Genomic DNA, 18,284 nt, shown 5'->3' with positions numbered 1-18,284 from the left:
TTCCAGGGACTCCCTGAAAGAAGTGGTCAAGGGTAAGACACAGGGAAGAGAATCTGGCACCTCCAATGTTTAAGCAACGTGATGATTCAGACTATTTGGGAATCGTTAAAGAATGGGGAAGTTAAGGGTATCTGAACTGTGTATGTTTTTGTAGTCTACAATCGGAACTAGGCTACTTATTTTTGGATGCAATTACAGGCGGTGATGGTGATCAATGTAGGAAAAGGGTACAATTTATTATTTAGTTTATTTACTTATTCAATACATATTTATGGAGTGTTTACTGTTCCATCTGCACCAGACAGCTACAAAAAGCTGAGGATGCTGTAGTATTCCATTGACAGGCCAAGCATCCCTGACCTATAATTCTGGAGGCAGTCTCTCCTACAACAATAGTTACAATACTTTCTGGGTGCCTATAACCACTATTCCCCACATCCCTTCAGGCCAATGAATTACTAATGTGCTAAGATATTTAAAATGTAAGATACAATTATGGGACATAAGGTATTGTCTAAAACCTATCTAGGTTGTTGAGGGTAGGGAAATAAGAGGAATTATGACTTAGAATGTGGAGATGGTGCTTTATGTGTTCAGAAGAAAAAGGGCAAAAAAGGAAGGGGAGAGTCAATTAAATGCAGAGAAGGACCATTTATTGAATGTCCATTATAAGCCAGATCAATTTGCAGGTGTCATCTTGTGTTATTCAACCAACAGCTCTGTGATATCTGTTATTATTCGTATTTTAGTTTTTTACAGACTCGACTGCGGTTACACAGCTGGTAAGCACTGCTAATTAAGTGGCAGAGCCTGGATTTTACTGCATACCTCAGGAGGGAATGAAAATTGGTACTTCCGCCCGAGGCACCTCCTAGGAATAGGAGGACCTTCCTTGGCACAGTCAGACTAGGCAAAAAGGGTATAGGAAAAAGAAAGCTGGGATGTCATAGATAATGATGGTTTCCAGATGTCAGATTCTTTTCTATTTTGGCAGAAGATGAGTCAGTAGGAAAGGGCCAAGGTGCCAGGACAAGGGGAGAGATTACCTCTAGGAGGGATAGGAGGGTGTAGCAGTTGGCAAGCCACCTAATGCTAACTGCAAATAATCTATGTAAAGTTTTCTACCATTTCACTTCATATCCCATTGGCCAGATCTTAGCCACATGTCTGTACCTGGCTGCAAAGGAAGCCGGGAAATGTAGTCTTTATTCCTAGGGGCCATGTGCCTAATCCAAAATCAGAGGTTCTATCACTATGGGATCTGATAAGTGACTTTGAGTTAGTTAAGTAACTTCTGTGTCTCACTCTACTTCCTTTCAACTGTATCAAAAAAGAAAAAAAAAAAGCAAGGTGTTCAGATCCTTTTGTTTAATGGAAGCCATGAATATGAACAGTTCAAGAAGACCATCAGCCAGCCCTACCGATACCTGTGAATGCCATGCAAACTTTATTGTATAGGGAGCTTCATACTGAGAGGGTCCTTTAATTGGGACACCATTATCCTTCAGAATAAAGTGGTCAAGAGTGGTCTTATGTTTGGAAGAAGGAATTACGAATACTTCTTCCATTGTGAATGTATACTGTTCTTCTGATGATAGCACCTAGAACTATAACTATGTGGTAGATAAGAGCATGGCTTTGGAATTAGACAAAACTGGGTTAAACTCCAGCTCAGCTATGAAGCAGGTTAGGATATAGGTTGCTATATAAAAGAAACCTGAAATAATGGAGGTTTGAACAAGATAGAAAACTGTTTTTTTTTTTACTTAACAGTCTGAGATAGGTGGTCTAGGACTGAGAGAGCTGCTCTACACTGCGTGGCTGTCCAGGAACTTAATCTTGTTGCACTGTCCATAGGACGAGGTTTTCAAATGTAAGGTTCAAGATGCCTCATTTCTTCATCAACATTCCAAGTGGCGGTATGGAAGAGGGGAAAGTGGTGGTGGGGGAGCACTTTCTACTTAAAGGCAAGTCCAGGAAGTTACCCATACCTTACCATTTCAGTTCATATCCCATTGGCCAGATCTTAGACTCATGTCTGTACCTGGCTGCAAGGGAAGCTGGGAAATGTAGTCTTTATTCCGAGGGGCCTTGTGTCTAATCCAAAATCAGACATTCTGTCACTGTGGGATCTGATGAGTGACTTTGGGTTAGTTAATTAACTTCTGTGTCTCAGTTTCTGCCCCCGTAACATGGAATAATAAAAGTCTACCTCATAGAGTTGGTGTGATGATTAAAGAGGAAAATATTCAAAGTACTTACTAAACACTCAGCAGAGATAGCTGTGATCATTATTGGTTTATTGAGGTTGGGAGCATTTCCAGAACCATCTACCCAGCATGCCAGGACCCTAAGCTTGTCACTCCTTTTCTATGTAGGCTCATGTTTGAATCTTCTCAAGCAGAGGTGTCCAATATTTTGGCTTCCTTGGGGCACATTGGAAGAAGAAAAATTGTCTTGGGCCACACATAAAATACACTAATGATAGCTGATGAGCTAAAAAACAAGTTGTAAAAATATCTTATAATGTTTTAAGAAAGCTTACAAATTTGTGTTGGGCCGCATTCAAAGCCGTCCTCCGTCGCATGTGGCCCACAGGCCACGGGTTGGACAAGCTTGCTCTAAAGGCCTTTGTGGTTAGGATTTAGCGACCAAAAAATTACCTACCAATAACGGAAAGCAAAAGATCCATTCCACATAGTCCCCAAGAGAAAAAGAGTTAGCAGTGGCTATGACTTCTTTCCCCAGCCACCAGCTCATGAAGGATAGAGGTGGCAGATGAAGATGAGGAGCAGAGTTTGCCTTTATCTCTTGCTGCCCAGGTATGCCCAAGGCTTACCTTTCATCTCCAAAACCCAGCGCTCCAGTTTCAGGCTGAAGTATGCCAGCTCCTCACTGGTGCCTTTGTTTCCATTCTCCACAGCCTGGCCCCTGTCCAGTCCACCCCGGGAGCCAGTCACATTTAGATGGAAGTTAGCAATGAATGATTATTAGAAAATAATTTTTACAATTGCCCTGTTTTCTTTTTGCTGAATTTGTTTTCAGATGCTGGGTAATAATGCAGGTGCTAAGTCAGATGAGAAGATGCTTCTTCCTTCAGAAGTACATAGGTCTCAGAAACTTGTTAAGAATGTATTCGCACTATAAAGTGGCCAATCTGTTTTAAAAGACCCTGTAAAATATCGATGTTACCTTAGCCTCTCTGAGAGGTAATTCATGCTGTGGCTTATAAAATACCAGCTCTTTCCTTATGTGTGGCCTGAAAGACATTCTTTTGTTTCAGGGAGCCACAGATTTGCTGAATACCATCTGCTCAAAGTCAGAAATCGTTTGTTGAAGGCCTACTGTGTGCCAAACCCCTTAGCTCTCCCACCTTCTCAGAGTGGCATTATCTGCCTGCTTTGTGGATGAGCAAACTGACATATAGCACAGTTCAACCTCAGAGTTCTGCGGTAATTCTTTCTGCATTTCAAGATGTATTTTCTTGCCCTGATTCCTCCTCATGGAAAGAATTATCTCTGTAACTTCATCACTATATCTGGCAGCAAAAAGAGAGAGCCCATGGTAGTTGAAAACAGGCATATATTTTAAATCAACAGGAGTTTGATACTCTTCTTCTTGGCTGTAAATCATCAAAGAATTCCTCAGCTGCAAGGGTTCCATTATTAACACAGAAAGATGCTAATAAAAGCTCTTATGTGCCAATAGCTTTCTCTTATCTCCTTCTTTCTTTCCTTCGTTTTCCCTTTCTACTTTGTTGCCTCCCTCCTTCGCTCCCTCCCTTCCTTCTTCCCTCCCTCTCTCCCTCTCTCCCTCCCTACCTTCCTCCCTTGCTTCTTCCCTCCCTCCTTCCCTCCCTCCCTTCCTTCCTTCTCCCCATTTTTCTTTGCTTCCCTTCTTTCTTTGGATGATGTAAACCACTGTGATCGCAATAAACAGCCTAAAGGTTTTAGGGTTTCAGTGAACTAAGATTTACAGATAACAGCTAATCACTAGTTTGTCCTTACTAGAATAAACTTACTTGTTGCCCTCTGCGCAGTTAAGGGAACCAAAATGAATTCAACTCCACACTCTGGTTATCCACGATGAGGTCCTGTGCCTTGACATGCATCACTTACAGTAAAAACTTTGGTTTTTCAAATTGATTCAATGTCCCTCAATTCCATCTGGAGAGTAGAAGTTGTAATGTAAAACAAAGACAACTCCAGTTTCTGCATAGAACAAGAGCCATGTGTGGAACTGAAGGCATTAGTTTTCAATGTAGCTTGTTTCCAACAACAGCTTTGGGAGTCTCCTTTTGTGATAGCAAGAAAAGTTAGCACAAGGAAGCATAGGTTCCCCTGCCAACCATTTAAGTCCTTTAATCTTTTTATGTTGAATCTTTGCCACTGAAACCTAAGGAAATAAATTGGGTTAAATATAATAGTTATGCGTTACCATAGCCTGTTGCTAGGTGGGGTTTCAAAACAGTTTTTATTTCCGATATACGCCCTTTGATAATAGAATAAAATGACCCCTCTAGTAATTAGTAATGCTTTTCAACAATTGCTCTCGCAGAAGAAATTGGTGTAATTTTGCAAGTGTGATTATGTTTCATATTAGTATTTGTTCATAGATACAAGGAAGATATTATAGACATGCAGAAATATACTTAATAACAAGACATGCAGAAATATTATACTTAATAACATAGAAACCAGTAAAGCCCCAGTTGGAAAGCTTCTCATTCTCCTGTTAGATTGAGAAAAACAAAAGCCTAGAGAACTATGGCACTATGTATTTTTAATTGTTTGCTTATTAAGAAAAAATGTCATATTTCTTTAAAGAAGTACAGAGCAGAACATAAAGGTTCTGGTAACTTGAAAAAACTGCAAAATTTCTAAGCTCACAGAAATTAGCTTTAACTATTTTCTTTGTAATTCTGAAAAAAAGAAGACCATATGATGTGGTAAAATAATAATAATAGTAAAGCAGCATCATTCAAGGAATGGGAAGAAACATTTTACTTTAATTGATTTTAATATCAAAAAGTTTGCAAGAAATGCTCATAATTTAAATTCAAATAAAAGCACAATACAAAATATCATGAGCCAAATGTTATAAAAGCTAGGAAAAATACATATAAAAAGATTGAAAGGATAGATACTAGAATGTGAGCATTTGTTTCTCTGCATGTTGAGATTAATTGTTGGCAATGCTTACATTCTTTATTCTTTTATGCTACTTTCCATTTCTACAGTGATTAGGTTATATTCTTTTTAAGAGAAATATATTATTTTTAAAAAACACAAATTAAAATAATGCAAGGCCTTCTCTATCAGTAGACATCAAACCGGAAAAAAGTAGAAAATAATGTTGCTTTAGGAAAGTCAAATTTTGGGTTTTATTATTTATTTTCCTTTCTTTATTCCAGAGGTCAGCAAACTTTTTCTGTAAAGGGCTAAGTATTTTGTGCTTTGTGGTTCGTACAATGACTGTTGCAACAATTCCTCTCTGCCATTGCAATGCAAAAGTAGTTAGATCATACATAATGAATGGGCATTGTGTTCCAATACAATTTTATTTATTAATACAAATTTGAATATTATACAATTTCACATATTGTGAAATTTTTTTTTTTTTTACTTTTTTCCCCACTATTTAAAAATGTGAAAACATTTATAGCTTATGGGTCATATAAAAACACATCATAGGCCAGATTTTGACCTCAGGCCACAGTTTGCCAACCCCTGCTCTATTCTGTTATTCCACATTTTCCAGAAAATTAAAAAATATACATTATCTTTCAGTTTTCTGTTTAATAACATCAGAAAAATTTAAAACGGGTGCATGTGCTCAAATTGCTCAGATTACAAAACACATTCCAGTGGGGAGGAACCAGGTTGGGTTCTGCTCCTCTAACTAAAATCCGGAGTCTGTGGGGCTAGGTCTGCACTAGGTTAGAATTCCAATCATGCTGATGAAAACAAAGGGGCTCTTTCCATGAAAGCCTGGCAATTCCCTAGCTGTCAGTCACCACGCAGCTCCAGGTATCTGGCAACTGTTTCCACATTTTTCTGAGGCTTCACCCAACTTTAGTGTGGAGGAGGCAATGATTCTCCCCTCTGGCCACCACAAGGGCTGAACTGGAGGCACTTTTCCAGGGGTACGCCTCAGAAGTAAACCCACACTGGTATCTCGCTGGTTCAAAGAGGATGTTGTTATACCCACAGGAGGTGGGTATACAAAGCCAGAGACCATTGCAGTTCAATGTTAGTGATCATGTGGTCCTTTTGAATGACTACTGTAAGCTGCAGTGATTCTGGAGTGGGAGGAAGTGGAGTTAGACCCTGCTTGTCTCTTTCAATTGTTAGTGGACTGTTTTGTTGAAGTCTTGCTTATTCCTGGAGTCTTTTGTTATTGTTGCTTTTATTTATTTTTTTTTAATGCTTTTTTTGGTCTTTAACTGCTTCATTATCTGGTTCAGAAATGAACAGGTTCACCAAAACTGCATTTAGTGGGAGGCCGAGGTGGGCAAATCACTTGAGGTCAGGAGTTCGAGACCAGCCTGGCCAACATGGTGAAACCCTGTCTCTACTAAAAATACAAAAATTAGCTGGGCATGGTGGCATGTGCCTGTGGTCCCAGCTACTCAGGAGGCTGAGGCAGAAGAATTGCTTGAACCTGGGAGGCAGAGGCTGCAGTGAGCTGAGATCGTGCCACTGCACTCCAGAGTGAGACTCTGTCTCAAAAACAAAAAACAAAAAACCCTCCAAATCGCATCCAGACAAGTCACAATAACCGAGGAGATAGGGACAGTGGGTGTCTTGGGGATGTGCACAGTTGTGGGAAATGTAAATGCCATAAAAACCCAACATACAGGCAGAATCAAAGAAGGCAGAATGTGGAATTCAAATAATCAATCAATCAATCACAAAGCATTTATTAAATACCTATCATGTTCTAGATCTCTATGGTCCCTGTTGCATTTTATTTATCATCTATACTTATGATTGGACAGACACAACGTGCTTCCAGGGCTGAGGGAAGGTCAATGGAGGAGTACAGGGAACATTTTCTTTTAATACAACTTTACAACTTAATGAAGACTCAAAATTTTGTTTATCAGAGGGCGACTTTATTCAGATGACATAAGAGTACCTAATTAGGATCCTTTATTTGTGTAAGGATGTGTTTCTTTTTCTTTCTTTCTTTTTTTTTTTTTTTTTGAGATGGAGTCTTGCTCTGTTGCCCAGCTTGGGACTACAGGCGCGCGCCACCACACCCGGCTAATTTTTGTATTTTTCAGTAGAGATGGGATTTCACCGTGTTGGCCAGGCTGGTCTCGAACTCCTGATCTCGTGATCTGCCCGCCTCGGCCTCCCAAAGTGTTGGGATTACAGGCATGAGCCACTGCGCCCAGCCTTGGAATTGTTTCTTACTAGTTTATGTTAAAAACCCAAAAGCATGTCTATAGATTTCATATTTTATTTGGTAGAGAAAGTCCCACTGTACAAGGCTGACTTAAAAGGATTTGAACATAAGGAGAAGAGTCTGATTCATTTGCTTTTCTTCTCAGGGAGAAGAGTCCCTGACTTAAGAACCCCTGAGGTCCTGAAAGTGATTTGTATTAGAGCATCCATGCAGTTGACTTTCTGTCAGTCAACCGGATGCTGGATTGATCTGCGAGTGCTAGAACTGCACAAAGATATCACTCCAGCAAGAAAGGGGTCTGGGCTAGAGTGTGACTCCAACACCCTGAAGGACTGGAAACATAAATATCCTCCATCTTTGACAGATCTGCTGTTTTATTCCTTAGAGTAAACCAGAAAGGGCTACAGGTAATCACCTTGGTTGAAGAAATGGATTTAGGTGCCGGGACTCCTTCAGATCTGGGCGGAGCTGGGGTGGCTTGGGTGGGACATAGGATATTAAGAATGCTTCAGATTTTGGCAGGCTGAGCATGGTCTCTTGATGACAGGGGGCAAGCTTCTCACTCCCTATCAGAGACGAAGGAAGTTTCAATTTTAAACTACATTGTTTTTCTTGAGGTCAAAACATTTTGTAAGCATACATCTCTGGAATCACAAATGGAAAAATTTAACTTGTTTTGCAGAAATTGATTTTACAGTTTTTTCAGGAGCTTTTTTTTTTCCTTTTAAAGTAAGGTAGGTGTCCTTGTATTATTCTTCTAGCTTTAATGAACCTCTTGTTTTCTGGGATTTTAAAAATTCAGTGAAATTGACCTGGAAAAGATGATCAAGAAGAAAGATAGCAGTCTATGTCTCTGTCTCTGTCTCTCTCTTTCTCTCTCTGCGTGTGTGTGTGTGTGTGTGTGTGTGTGTGTGTGTGTAATTGTTTAGATGTGATGAATGAGCATTGCTGCTACATAACAGGCAAAATATAGACTTGTGAATCAGGTAGGCACAGCTAAAATTCTAACTCCAGCATTATTAAGTAAGTGTTTTGGTGCAAGTTAGATGACCTCAGCTTTCTCTCCTGTAACATGGGTGTAATCTTATCTGTTTAGCACAGTATTTGGTACTAGCACACAGAGGAGGTGCTCAATAAATGGCAACTTTGATTATAATAACAATTATTATTATTATTATGCTTTTTAACTTAATAGGCTCAGGAAAAAGTTTATGAAATTCATAGTCCACATTCATAGTTTTAGAAGTTCTATAGCTTTTGATTTTTGCTATTTGGCTAGTGAATCTTCATGCCTGTTAACTTCCGTTTCAGGACTTCAGACATTGAAATGTGTGTAGATTTTATGCCAAGAGGATTGAAAACCAGAAGCCAAGACTCATGGGTTGTGGATAAGAGGGCTGGCCAATCCATTTTGTATATCATTCACAAATCTTAAATTGGTCATTCTTAATGTCTAATAATGCTGTTGATCAAGATAACTTGGAGTCATTACAGTTAACTTATTTGTCAAATAAATGACTTAAAAAAAAAGAGTATACATTGCTGGAACTTTCCTTCAGCTCAATCTCAACAATTGAGTGAAATTTGGTAGAATGGGACTCAGATAGGAATGTTTTTGGAAAAAGCGTCTCAGGTGATTCTCCTGCACACCCAGGTTTGAGATCCGCAGCCCCCAAACATTTTAAATTTAAGTTATTTTTAATGAATTGATTGCCACTTCTGAACAGCCAGGACTATAAGGCTTTTATGTGTTATTTAAATTTTTTCTTTCTCTGTTGTCCCTATCAGCTGTCTTGTCTCTGGGAGCTGTTTGTCCTCTCTCCTCCTCTCCTGTATTCTAGTTGGAAATGTCTAATGATGTTTATAATGTCTAGGGAAGCAGCTAACAAAACTGTTAGAATTGTGGTTCATGATCCTTCTACCCATTTGGCTGGTGGCTTTTTGGTTCTCTGAACTTCCAGTTTCAAGGTCGCCAGGTATTAAAATGTCTGTAGTTCTTGGAACTGGGAGCCCAGAAACATGAATCATGGAGAAGAGAGCAGGCCAGTCCACTTGACACGCAGTGGCTTCGCAATTCTTAAATTGTGGAGCTTGATCAGGAACCCCAGGGAGTGCACTAGGTACTGAAAGGCAGAGCAGAAGCCATGGAGAACATGGGAGGCCTGTGTTTTAATGCTACCTCCATCATTAGCTGTGTGACCTTGGGCCGGTAGTTTACCTCTCTGGACCTCTGTTTCTTTTCTTGTAAAACTAGTTTAAAAATTATGAAATATTTCCAGCCAAAAAAATCATAGCGAATAATATAACAATTACATTTGTACCTACCACTCACTCTAATAAATCCTATTACTTTTCCATGATTGCTTCTTTATATGTTTGAAGATAATTTTGAGGCCTCTTCTGAACCCCCTCCCTAACCTTATTCTCTTTCCTTCACCCCTAGAAATAATCATTATCCATTAATCATTACTGGAGTTTATCATTCCCATGTATATTTTATGTTATATCTATACCTGTTTACAAACAATGTATAGAATCATTTTACTGGTTTTTACACTTGAAATGAGTGTTATGACTATTCACATTGTTCTTCAATTTCCCTTTTAAAAATTTCCTATCATGTTTTTGAGGTTAATTCATGTTGATGCATGTGGCTCTGGTTTGTTCTGTATAATGTTCCATTAAATGAATATACCATTTGATGTAGTCCGTTCTTCTGTTGGTGAATCTGAGGTTGTTCAGGATAGAGAAATTTCAAGGTCCCCTCCAGTTTGAACGTTCTAGGATCTGGCATGAAAATATGATTTTTCTGAAGAAGTTTTGTATCAACACCTTTGGCCTTTCCCACTGTCTCTGGTGTCCACTTTTTCAAGGCACACCTTGTGAGCATGTGGGAGATTACTGGAAGCCAGATCTTTGGCTGCTGGGGTCAACCTTGTGTTTACTGAGCACAGAGAGGCCATTATCATGCAGTGGATCAAAAAGCACAGACTTTGGAATCAGTCAGACTTTGTTTTGCATCCTAACTTTGCCACCTGTGAGTTGTGTAATCTTGGGCAAACTATGTAACCTCTCGGAACTTGAATTTTCTCAACGGGAAAATTAGGAAAACAATTTCTACTGCATATTGTTGCCATGGGGATTAAAAAAGATAATGTATATAAAAGGATAATGTATATAAAGTACTTGGCAGCATGTATGCTACCTAGTAAGTGCTTGATAAAGTGATGGAACATAGAGTGTGTGTGTGTGTGTTTGTGTGTGTGCATGTGTGAGAGAGAGAAAGGGAGGGAGAGAGAGAGGATAAGAGAATGCCAAGGCTCTGCCAGGACCAGTGGGCATCTTCCCAAGTTATTTCCCACTTAAGATGCCCAGCATGTAGTTCATGCTTAATAAATATCTTATTACAAAAATGAATAAGCAAGTATGTAAATATATAAATAAGACAATTGGAAAAGTGCATTGACTGGTGGGATCAATGCAAGCTAGTCTATGAAATGACCACTGAGCAGGTTTTCAGTAGTTTCTATTAGTAGGGGGTGACTCAGAAAAGTTGAGAACATTTTTCCTGAAGATCAAATATTCTATTGTACAAATCAGTCACTTCTTTAAATTCCCTAAAACAATCCTGCTGAAGTTTTAGGCAAATGGTGGCCCCAGAAGCAGCCTACAGCTCAGATATGACCCAAACTTTCCTATTTGTCACTGTCACAGCTCTCTGTCCTAATTATTCCATCCTGTCTGATCAGCGTTCATCCTCTAGACAGCCTGACTTCTTAAGTGAACGTCCACGTTTACACTAGAGCAGCAGGCACTTCCTGGCTGGCTCCTTCCAGACAAGGAGCCTCTGTTTGCCTTGGGACTGGGGAGCAAACAGCCTCTGACTGTCCCAGCTGGTGAGCAACAAGTGCTGGTCCTGGGACAGGATATTTCACGTACACATTTTTGAGCAATAGATGGGAACCAAACCAATCGGTTATGAGATTGCCAGCCTTTTAAAAAGCAACACTCAGCAATAGCATTTACAGGCTAATGTTTAAGAAAATAAAACATTGTCTATCTACCAGGGATTCCTTTTAAGTGGTAGAGAGTTTGCAAAGGTGTATCATTTCTAAATAAAGTGCTTTTGACAGGAACTCATGCTGAATGATGGTAGAGTGTTGTTATGGTACTGTTTTACTTTGGAGGCTGTGTTTATGTCCTGCTTCAAGCCTTTAGAAATACTGTCTATACATCTAAGAAACCAGTTTACTTGACTCCCATTAAAAAAAAGAAGGAAAAGAAAACTCAGGTTTCTGCTTGACTTAGAGGTTAGTAAATTGAGTGTGGCCGGTTTGTGGTCATTGGGTTTGCTTAGCTTAAATGGATTCAAATCCTTGCTTTGAATCTGCTTTGGCCTGTCTTGGGGGTCAGATTGGGGCCTTTTGTTCAGGGCCATCTTGAGTGGCAGGAGGGCGATGGAGGTGGAGGAATGACAAGTATTATAGGATTGTAGGTTGCTTTTGTCTCACACTCTAAGCTTCCAGAGCCCAACTATTTTCTTCGGTTGAGAGGAAAGCTGGAGAGGGAGAGAGGACAGAGACAGAGAGAGAGAGAGAGAGAGAGAGAGAGAGAGAGAGAACGCGTAAGCAGGAACTAGCTCTGGGGGCAGGGAGGAGAGGGAAGAAGAATGGAGTAGAAGAAGGAGAGGCGGAAGGTAAGGACTGGAGCAGCCCTAGGCCTGGCCATCACTTACTGCCCCCATCCCCCACCCCACTAACCCATCGAATCCTCGCTGACCCAGAGACAGAATATAAATGAAACACTTTGCCGGTGCAGGACACTAACTGGCAGTGGCCTGCTGGAGCTAAGGCCATTTTCTAAGCAACTCACTAATCAGAAGTGACTGACGCTCTAAAGAGAATACAGCCCAGCCAGGGATCCACCCTCCATGCTAATGAAGAAGGCAGTGAGGTGGATAATTAAGGGCAGTGATGTGAATAATTCCAAACTGATAATTCAAAGGTAATGAAATGCATTAGGATTTTGGGGGCAGCAGATTTCCCTTACCAGACAGGGCTGTTTTATGATAAAATGAGCTTGCCTTTTCTAAGCACATACCAGCTGACTCTGGGTGGAGCTGGCCTGGGAAGGCTGGGGTTGCAGGGAGGAGTTGACGCAGGATTAGGAATTTATGCAGCCATTCAAGACAATGTTTAGGAAGCTTACATAACCACATAGGGGGACACGTGTGATATGATTTCAAGTAAAAAAATAAAGAAGCATGCTAAGTGAATATTTTGGCTAGCTACTGCAATGTATAAAACAAACAAAACCAATAAACCAAAACTTTATATATGTGGAAGAAAGATCAGAAAGGACCCTATTACAGATTGAATACCCTTATCCAAATGCTTGGATCAGAACTGTTTTGGTGTTTGGATTTTTTTTTTAAATTTTGGAATATTTGCATTATACTTACCCGCTGAGCATCACTGAAAAATACAAAATCCAAAAAACTCAGAATGAGAATTTCCTTTGAGTGTCACATCAGTGCTTCAAAAGTTTCAGATTTTGGAGCATTTGCATTTTGGGTTTTTGAATTTTGGATGTTTAACCTGTATTAAAAAATTTAACAGTAGTTATCTGAGTAGTGGAGGCCAGGCGAGGTGGCTCACGCCTGTAATCCTAGAATTTTGAGAGGCTGAGGCAGGCACATTGCCTGAGCTCAGGAGTTCGAGACCAGCCTGGGCAACATGGTAAAACTCCTTCTCTAAAAAAAAAAAAAAAAAAAAAAAAAAGTGGTTATCTGGGTAGTGGGACTATAGGTGATTTCTTTTATTCTTCTCTCTACTATTATTTTCTAAATTTTCTTACATTAACTTGAACCATTTTCATAATGTAAAAGGTGAACACACTAAAAAAAGAATTTGCTGTGGCATAATTCTTCCCCAGAATGGACCGCAGAGAACTGACAGATGCTAACTTTTTGACTAGTGTGGGTGGGCTTGCAGTCTAGAGAGGCTACGTTTTGCTGCATAAGTTGTTAGAGGTCCCAAGGCCCTATTCTGGATAGAAATATTTCCTCTATGAGATTCAGACTGTGGTCAGTCATGGTGGCTTATGCCTGTAATCCCAGGGATTTGGGAGACCGAGGCAGGAGAATCACTTGAGCCCAAGAGTTCGAGACTAGCCTGGGCAACACAGTGAGACCCACATCTCTACAAAAAAAAAAAAAAAAATTAAAAATAGCCAGCCGTGGTGGTACACTCGTATAGCCCCAGCTACTCCAGAGGCTGAAACGGAAAAGTCATTTGAGCCTAGGAGTTTGAGGCTGCAGTGAGCCATGATCACACCACTGCACTCCAGTCTTGGTGACAGAGTGAGACCCTGTCTCTTAAAAAAGAAAAGAAATTCAGACTGTCTATGAATCTCCCTGACTCTGCTTTTCTAAAAGCCTATGAGATGTTTTCAGAGACAGCAGCTTTTTGGCCACTGTGTTTCTGTGTTCTCCTTAGGGTATAACCAATTTCTACCATATTTTGTAGCTTCATGGAACCTCCTTCTAGTCATGTGTCTTTCTCCAGTCTTCTAGTTTTAGAACTAGTTATGAACCATAACACTATCAAAATTAAATGGACTCCTTAGTTTGCTAAATCATGGGGCTGGCCAAGCTGTAGGGTTTATGAGACGATGGGTTTATGGGAGGTGATAACTGATTATTCTCATTCTTACTGATGAGACAAATGTAGGGGACTTGGTAGTGAATTAATTATTTTACAAAGATTTTTGCTTAATGAAGGTGATCTACTACCTCAAAATAAAATCCATACTTCCTTCTGCAAATTTTTGAATTTTTAAACATAAAATCTGTTATGGTCTAAATGTTTGTGTCTCCCTCACAAAAATTCATATGTTGAAATCCTAACTCCTCAGGTGATGGTATTAGGAGGTGGGGCCTTTTGAACATGATTAGGTCATGAGGATGGACCTTTATATTATAAAGGGCTGAAGAGACCAGAGTTCTTCCTTTCCATCATTTGACGACACAGTGAGAAATTGACCTTTACTGAATCTGGTAGCACCTCGATCTTGGACTTCTCAGCTTCCAGAACTGTGAGAAATGAATTTCTGTTGTTTGTAAGCCACCTAGTTTATGGCGTTTTGTTATAGCAGCCTGAACGGACTAAGAGGACACCCTTAGGAACTCTTTGATACTTAATCTCACAATGTTGCTTTTGGTGCTGAATCTGCTGGGTGTTTGTGCTGCTGTTAGCCATGACCTTGTTTAGGGTTGGTTGAGTGTTAAAATATTGTGCATTGCTGGAAAGTTAAGATCACTGTGTCTCACTGAATTGAGTTGATAACAATACTTATTGTGATCTTACAATACCAGCCAGATTCTAAAGTCTTGTCCTAATAGTTTAAAATATATATTTGCTCTCATGTGTCTTAGAAAATGAGAACAACGAGCCTTGCCTCAAAAGCTATTAAGAAAATTAAGCAAAACAGTATGATTAGTATAGTTCTTGGCAGTTTGTAAGTGACATATTGGACCTGTTAAGCAGGTGCATGCCAGTTACAATGCTCACTCAGACAAAGCCAAAGGATGCTTACCATACCCACAGCCCCTTCTGAGCACTTCCTCATGTGTAGGCCATCATGCCTGTATTCCAAGGCCCTGCCCTGTTGACTTCTGAGGATTAGACTGAGGGAGGGCATTGGACCTAAGAATATTCATTCTTTAGTTGGTCAATAGCTTATGTAGTTATACTTGTCTCTGCCTCTCTGGAATAATAGTGGCTAGCCCACTCAATTAGGTCCTCTCTTACAGAGCTGGACTGATGACATACTTGGAGAGTCCAGCAGCAGGAGCAATACTGATACTGTCGTATTACAGGAGCAATATGATAGCTCTCCTTTGCCTCACTCCTTTTCCTCTCTCTCTCCCCTTTCTTCTGGAAACAGACCCCAACCTTCTAGCCATAGCTACCTAAGCTGGGTCAGAGTACTTCCCTCGGATTTTTCTGATTGAGTTCTGTTTCTTCTCCGGTCAGGAGGTCCTGTGCAGCCAGGCTTCCTATGCACATACCTGCAAGGGCCAGGTGGGTAACTTCAGTGGGAAGTGACCAGGTGCAAAAATAATGGGGCCGGGGGCCGGGCGCGGTGGCTCACGCCTGTAATCCCAGCACTTTGGGAGGCCGAGGCAGGTGGATCAGGAGGTCAGGAGATCCAGACCATCCTGGCTAACACGGTGAAACCCCGTCTCTACTAAAAATGCAAAAAAAATTAGCCGGGCGTGGTGGCAGGCGCCTGTAGTCCCAGCTACTCGGGAGGCTGAGGCAGGAGAATGGCGTGAACCCGGAAGACGGAACTTGCAGTGAGCCGAGATCACACCACTGCACTCCAGCCTGGGCGACAGAGCGAGATTCCGTCTCAAAAATAAAATAAAATAAAATAATAATAATAACAATAATAATGGGGCTGGGAGGGCCCAGGGACAAACACAAGGCATGTCTGCCAAAGGCAACCAAATTAAAGGAGAGTGTATACCTGTCTTGGCCAATAAAATAAGTGAGGTTTTAATGTAGTCCCCACTGCCCCAGATAATGTCAACCCAGAAGCCTAGGGTGAGATCTACTCACCTTAAAGATGGACTTGCTCCAGGAAGAGAGACCATGGCTACAAGCACTTTATGGAAGGTGGCTTTTTATTTGGTGACTGTCTGTCTAAACAATATCAAAGATGGAAACCCTAAAGGAGAAGATGGATCTATGTGTCTGAATAAATAAAACTTCCATAAGTTAAAAAATAATTGTAAATATAAATATATGTACATATTAATATACCATATAATAAATAATATACAATATATAAATAAATATAGTATAATAACTAACTTATAAGGCAAATGATAAGCTTTAAAAAGTGCTTACATTGGTCTACATGTCTGTTTTTGTATCAGTGCCATGCTGTTTTTGTTACAGTAGCCTTGCAGTACAGTTTGAAGTTGGGCAGTGTGATTCCCCCAGCTTGGTTCTTTTTGCTTAGGATTGCCTTGGCTGTTTGGGCACTTTTTTGGTTCCATATGAATTTTAAAATAGTTTTTTCTCATTCTGTGAGAGCCCAGAAATAAAGCCACACACCTACAACAATCTGATCTTTGACAAAACTGACGAAAACAAGCATGCGGAAAGGACTCTCTATTCAGCAAATGGTGCTGGGATAACTGGCTGGCCATATGCAGAAGATTGAAGCTGGACCTCTTCCTTTCACAGTATACAAAAATCAACTCAAGATGGATTAAAGACCTAAATGTAAAACCTAAGACTATAAAAACCTGGAAGATAACCTAGGAAATACCATTTTGGACATAGAAACTGGCAAAGATTTCATGATGAAAATGGCAAAAGCAATTGCAACAAAAGAAAAAATTGACAAATTAAACTAAAGTGCTTCTGCACAGTAAGAGTAACTTTCAACAGAGTAAAAAAGGCAACCTACAGAATGGGAGAAGATATTTGTAAAATATACATCTGATGAAGGTCTAATATCCAGAATCTACAAGAAACTTAAACGTAGAAGCAAAAACCAAACAACCCCATTAAAAAATGGGCAAAGGACACAAACAGACACTTTTCAAAAGAAGACATACATGTGGCCAACAAAAATATGAAAAATGCTCAATATCACTAATCATTACAGAAATGCAAATAAAAACCGCAATGAGATACCATCTCACACCAGTCAGAATGGCTATTGTCAAAAAAGTCAAAAAATAACAGATGCTGGTGAGGTTGCAGAGAAAAGGGAACGCTTATTCACTGCTAGTGGGAGTGTAAATTAGTTCAACCATTGTGGAAAGCAGTGTGGTGATTCCTCAAAGAACTAAAACCAGAACTACCATTTGACCCAGCAATCCCACTACTGCATATATATCCAAAACAATAGAAATGATTCTACCATAAAGACACATGCATGCATATATTCACTGCAGCACTATTGACAGTAGCATAAACATGGAATTAACCTAAATGCCCTACAACAGTAGACTGGATAAAGAAAATGTGGTGCATATATACCACGGAATACTATGCAGCCATAAAAAAGAATAAGATCATGTCCTCTGCAGGAACCTGGATGGAACTGGAGGCCATTATCCTTAGTAAACTAATGCATGAACAGAAAACCAAATAGCACATGTCCTCACTTATAAGTGGAAGCTAAATGATGAGAACACATGAACAGAAAGAGGGGAATAACAGACGCTGGGTCCTCCTTGAGGGTAGGAGGTGGGAGGAGGGAGAGGTTTAGACAAAACAAAAAACAAAAAACAAAACAAAAAAAAACCCTGTTGGGTACTATGCTTAGTAACCAAGTGACAAATTAATCTATACAGCAAACCCCTGAGTCATGAGTTTACCTATATAACAAACCTACATATGTACCCCTGAACCTAAAATAAAAGTTACAATTTTTTTAACAATTACTTACAATAGATATTTTTGATGCTGCTCACTATAGCTGATACTAACACTATGTCTCATTTATTTATTTTCTTTCTGCGGTTACTTTATTCAGGTAGACAGATCCAAACAACCTTTTCCATGAGGTGACAGGGTACCAATTAACCCATGGGTCTTATGTCCTACTCCATCTGAGCAACCAACCCCCTAAATCAGTCTGTTTTAGACTGCTGATTTAGACTGATTTAAGACTGCTGGGGGAGATTAAGTGCTTGGTTTTTGAACTTTTTCTTATTTCTATGATATGTTATTGTCAAACTGGACTCTCAGGTAATGTATAGTGAGGGGAACTTTGAAACATAAATTTGTTTTCTATTGTTTGTGATTCTTGGGGCACAACAACAAAACTCCACTGCCTGGTGGGGA

The 18,284-nt window shown here is 39.9% G+C and overlaps 1 long non-coding RNA gene across 1 annotated transcript in view; it reads left to right on the top strand.

Moving 5' to 3' along the window:
- The first annotated feature begins 12,063 nt into the window (after positions 1-12,063).
- The window catches only part of LOC129058949 (uncharacterized), a 36,106-nt gene continuing 29,885 nt past the window's right edge, over positions 12,064-18,284 (top strand). Inside the window, exon 1 of the long non-coding RNA XR_008524438.2 lies at positions 12,064-12,109. This is a non-coding gene — a long non-coding RNA (uncharacterized LOC129058949). The remainder of the gene's footprint in view (positions 12,110-18,284) is intronic.

The sequence above is a fragment of the Pongo abelii genome, chromosome 3 (genome assembly GCF_028885655.2).
Source record: "Pongo abelii isolate AG06213 chromosome 3, NHGRI_mPonAbe1-v2.0_pri, whole genome shotgun sequence".
Classification (NCBI taxonomy): domain Eukaryota; kingdom Metazoa; phylum Chordata; class Mammalia; order Primates; family Hominidae; genus Pongo; species Pongo abelii.
Note: the sequence above shows the minus strand (reverse complement) of the source record. Positions and strands in the feature narration are given on the sequence as shown.